Source organism: Capsicum annuum, chromosome 5 (genome assembly GCF_002878395.1).
Source record: "Capsicum annuum cultivar UCD-10X-F1 chromosome 5, UCD10Xv1.1, whole genome shotgun sequence".
Classification (NCBI taxonomy): Eukaryota; Viridiplantae; Streptophyta; class Magnoliopsida; order Solanales; family Solanaceae; genus Capsicum; species Capsicum annuum.
The window spans coordinates 132361108-132366221 of NC_061115.1; the positions used below are offsets into that span (position 1 = coordinate 132361108).

Here is a 5114-nt window from a genome sequence, read left to right on the forward strand (position 1 = left end):
GAGTCAATAGGGGTTGAATGGTATCTATGGGTGGTCAAAAGACTTCGGTTAATCTGTTTGAATTAAACATGATTGATTTTGACATTATATTAGGGATGGATTGGTTGCACTCGTGCTATTCTTCGCTAGACTGTCAGACCTTAAAGGTCATCTTTAAATTCCTTAATGAACTAGTTATTCAGTGGGAGGGTGGTTCCTTAGCTCCTTAGGGAAAGTTCATATCATATCTTAGAGCTCGGAGATTAATATCCAAGGGTTGTCTCATTCATCTGGTTTGGGTTAAAGATTCTAACTCAGAGGGTCCTTCTTTGCATTCTATGCTGGTGGTGAATGAATTTCTTGAGCTCTTCCCTAATGACCTTCTTGGTGTTCCTCCTGATAGGTAGATTGAGTTTGGGATTGATCTTGTTTTGAATACTCATCCAATTTCTATTCCCCATAGAGAATGGCTCTGGCTGAGTTGAAGGAGCTTAAGGAGCAACTCAAAGATCTTTTAGATAAAGGTTTCATTTGTCCCAGTATGTTCCTATTAGGTGAACCTGTGTTATCCATGCATAAGAAGGATGGTTTCTTTTTTATTTGTATTGATTGACGGTTTAGAATAAGTATCCTCTTCTAAGGATAGATGATTTGTTTGATCAGTTGCAAGGTGCTAAGTTTTTATCCAAAATTGATCTTCAATCCGGGTATCATCAGTTGAATATTAGGGAAGTGGATATCCCTAAGACTATCTTATGTACACGGTATGGGCACTTTGAGTTTCTAATTATGTTCTTTGGTTTGACCAATGCCCCTGCGGCATTCATGGATTTGATGAATAGGGTCTTTCATCAGTTTCTGGATTTGTTTGTCATTGTTTTTATAGATGGAATTTTGTTGTACTGTAAAAGTGAGGTGGATCGTGAAAATCACCTTCACATTGTATTGCAATCCTTGAAAGAGTAGCAGTTGTATGCAAAATATTTGAAATACGAGTTTTGGTTAAATGTTGTCACCTTTTTGGGTAATATCATTTCTAGTGAAGGGATCATGGTACATCCACAAAAGGTTGCAATGGTGAAGAAGTGTCCTAGACCCATGACTCCAACCAATATTCGGAGCTTCTTGGGTTTTGCTAGATACTGCAGAATATTTGTAGAGAGTTTCTCGACTATAGTTGCCCCATTGACTAAGTTGACTCAGATGAAGGTAAAGTTCCTGCGATTTAATTCTTGTGAAGGGAGTTTCGAGAGGCTGAAGGATAAGCTAACTTTGGCTCTGATTTTGACTTTGCCTGAAGGTAATGAAAGGTTTGTGGTGTACTGTGATCTGTCTTGTTTGGGGCTTGGTTATGTTCTGGTGCAGTGTGGAAAGGTGATAGCTTATGCCCCTAGACAGTTGAAGGTGCATTAGAGAAATTATCTAACTTATGACTTGGAATTACTAAGTGTGGCATTCGCATTGAAAATTTGAGGACACTATTTATATGGAGTGCATGTAGATATATTTTCTGATCATAAGAGTCTACAATATGTGTTTACTCAGAAAGAGCTTAACCTTGGACAAAGGAGATGGCTTGAGCCTCTCAAAAATTATGACATGAGTCTTCACTACTATCCAGGTAAAGCTAATGTGGTTGTTGATGCTCTTAGCAGGTTATATATGGGGGAGTCTGGCTTATGTGGATAAAGGAAAGCAGGAGTTAGTGAAGGATATTAACCGTTTGACTAACCTTGGAGTTCACCTCTTGGACTTAGAGGATGGTGGTGTGGTTGTTCATGAGGTGGCGCATTTATCTCTTGGTGCTGAAATCAAGGAGAAGTAGATGTTAGATCTTATCTTGAGGAGGATTAAGGGTGATGTAGGTGGGCAGAAGGTGATGGTACTTTGCAATACCAAGGGAGATTGTGTGTTCCTGATGTAAATGGTTTGCGGGAGAGGATTTTGGCTAAGGCGCATAAGTCGCACTATGTTGTTCATCCTGGTTCGATGAAAATGTATCATGACCTTAAGAAGATGTATTGGTGGAGCAATATAAAGAGAGATGTGGGTTGATAATGAGATAAATATGCATAAAAGTGTTCAAGCAAGTGTTTTCAATGGTTTAAAGTGTTTCCCAATGATCTTGGGCGTATTTATATATCCAAACACCGTTATTTATCCATATTTGGACTTGCTTTAAGAATAAAAAGTATGTTAAACATGTTGAATTGCTTGTTAAATTGTGTTTCGTAGATAACCGATGTGATTAGAAAAAGAGGTTGATTTCCCATAGATTTGAAGAAAATGGGATGCATATCATGATGAGGCAAAGGACCATGCAAATCAAAGGCAAAAACATATGGAGATGCATAAGACAAAAGAAAATGGAGAAGAATACCAGTGACACGATGTGATCTCAATGCGTCGCGTCAATTGGGAACATTATGTGCCTTAGCAAAAATTTGAAGAATAATTTCCAGTGCATCGATGCGATGTCAATGCATCGCGTCGATGCATGATTTTTCTGAGTTAGCAGAAATTTCATGTACAACTTCTAGTGCATCGATGCAATATCAATGTGTCGCATCGATGCCTCAGTTTTTGACACTTACCTAAATATTGAGGAGCAACATTTAGTGAAACCACGCTATGGTAGCGCGTCTCATCGTGTGGTGACAAAATAGACTTAGCCTAATTTTGGAAGTGGAATTCCAGTGGAACAATATGATAAAGACGAGACGTGTTGGCTAATACAATGGAATTTGTGACGCTTCGCATGAAGAGTAAAGATCTGGTGAAATTTTCCCTAGTATAAAAGGAACACGTGAGCACAATTACAGGGGCTTTTTGGGCAAGCATAATAGCGGCAAAAAAACACAAAATTCTTTCTTTTAGGGTTCTTAATACTTCTTTTGAACTTCTTTACTTCAAGAATTATTTTGGGTATAATTAATTACTTATTTTGGATATTGAATTCAAACATGAGTGGCTAAACACTCTTATTCTGGGGTTGAGGACAAGAACAGGATTACTCTTTTATATTCTCATTCGTAGTTTCTTTTTGGATTATTATCTGGGTTGGTCTTAATTTCTTGCACTTACTATTTTGATAAGTGGCCACCATTAGAATAAATCTATATTTCTATGTGCATTCGGGAGGAGAATCGTAGTATAGAACAAAGCTTTGAATTAGCATCTAGGATAGGGATATACCTAGAAGCTTTGCTTGGTTCAACTGCAAGAAGATAACTTCATGAATTTAGAAGAATTGTTGTATCTATGCGGGAGTTGTAGCTACAATGTTCAATGGATAGAATATTTGAAGTCAGGAGACCAAGATCGTGGCATAAGCCTTGCGAATCAACAACCCGATAACCAATTAGACTATGATAAGAATAGAGAATTGTATGATTGTTCAAAATGCCTCAATCCTGGAATCATTATCATTATTGATTACAACCGTTGCTTGCTTTGCTCTAGTCACCGCTAGTTATTTCTTGTTTAATAATTTACATTTTTATTCAGAAATTCACAATCATCTTGATACTCTCAAGCACTTAATACCAATTTGTCTCAAACTAAAAGTTTACTAAATTTCTAGTTTGTTAGTCCTCATGGGAACGATATCTGACTGTCTAAGTGTTTATACTACTTGTATGATCACGTACACTTGCGTGTGCATAGGGACGTAACAAGTTTTTGGCGTCGTTGCTGGGGATTAGAATAATTAGTAAATTTCTTAATTCTTGGTTTTAGATAATAAGTTTAAGTGTAACAACTTGATCTTAGCGGCTGAATTTTTGTTGGTTTAGCTGAATTTTGGATTGGCTAGATATAATGAGTTGGTAGAGCCTTTTGCAGAACCGAAATTGATTTTTCATCAGAGGCTAAGAGCTCAACGTTTCATTTAATGGGGTCAGATGGTTGAAATATGAGATCCTAATATTGTTGATCCAAATAATTGAAATGTTCCAGCTCTGGTTATTCCAGTCATTCCTATTCAACTAGATGCAAGACCTATTCATGAAGTGGCAATCCTACTTACAAACCATGTAACTAACAGCATTCAGAAGCCGGATCCAGGAGGTCGGTGGGAATTGAAACAAAGTATGGTATTTGTTGAATTCTGCGGGGCTATTTCATGGACTTTCATATGAGGATCCGCAGCAACACATACAGACCTTCCTAGAAATAAGTGATACATACATTCCTGAAGATGTGAATGTTGATTATGTCAGATTGACACTCTTCCTTTTTTCTCTAAATGGGGAAGCAAAGAGGTGGTTACATGTTGAACCACCATACTCCATCACTTCTTGGGAAGATTGTGCTCAAAAGTTCCTTATTCGATTCTTTCCAACCCAGAAGACTGTACGATTAAGGAGTGAGATTTTAAGTTTCAGACAAAAAGATGAAAAAAATCTCTATCAAACCTAGGAGAGATTTAAAGGTATGCTCCGAAATTGTCTTTATCACAATCAATAGAATGATGTCTTGGTGCACATATTTATAGAAGGCATTGAGTTGAATACAAATATTCTCTTGGATTTGGCAGCAAGATGACAAGCTTTGGAGAAAACTTATGAAAAATTGTATACACTATTGAATAGAATCTCACAAGGGAATTCAGACTGGTATACAGACTCAAGGAGTGCTCCCAAGAAGGTTAAAGGGGTATTAGAGGTAGATCACTTCACAGCATTACAGGCACAAATTGCAGTAATGCAAAACCATATGACTACTCAGCTGAACAACCTAAAGTTGGGTGTGACACAACCAATAACCGCAGTAAATGCAGTTTAATTGGTATATTCATGGTGTGAAGTTTGTGAAAGTGGTGAGCACAAAGCAGATGCATGTTTTGTTAATCCAGATTCAGTCAACTATGTGAGGAATACAAATCATCAGGGTTAACAAAATTTTGGCAACACGTATAATCCCAATTGGAGGAACCAACCCAATTTCTTATGGGGTGGAAATCAAGCATAGAATGTTAATCAGTACAAAGGACCAGTATAACCAAATCCACAACCGACTCAGAATAATAAGTCGACCGTTTAGACTAGTAATATGGAGGAATTGATTAAGCAATTTATGGCTCAACAAGCACAGTTTACAGCTAACATAAAGACTCAATAAGCACAATTTGCAGC

General features: G+C 37.4%; 1 non-coding gene across 1 annotated transcript; it reads right to left on the bottom strand.

The window, feature by feature from the left end:
- Window positions 1-4335: 4335 nt before the first annotated feature.
- Window positions 4336-4442, bottom strand: LOC124899052. Its single transcript, XR_007056191.1, has one exon. It is a non-coding gene; the product is annotated as a small nucleolar RNA R71 (small nucleolar RNA).
- Window positions 4443-5114: the final 672 nt, after the last annotated feature.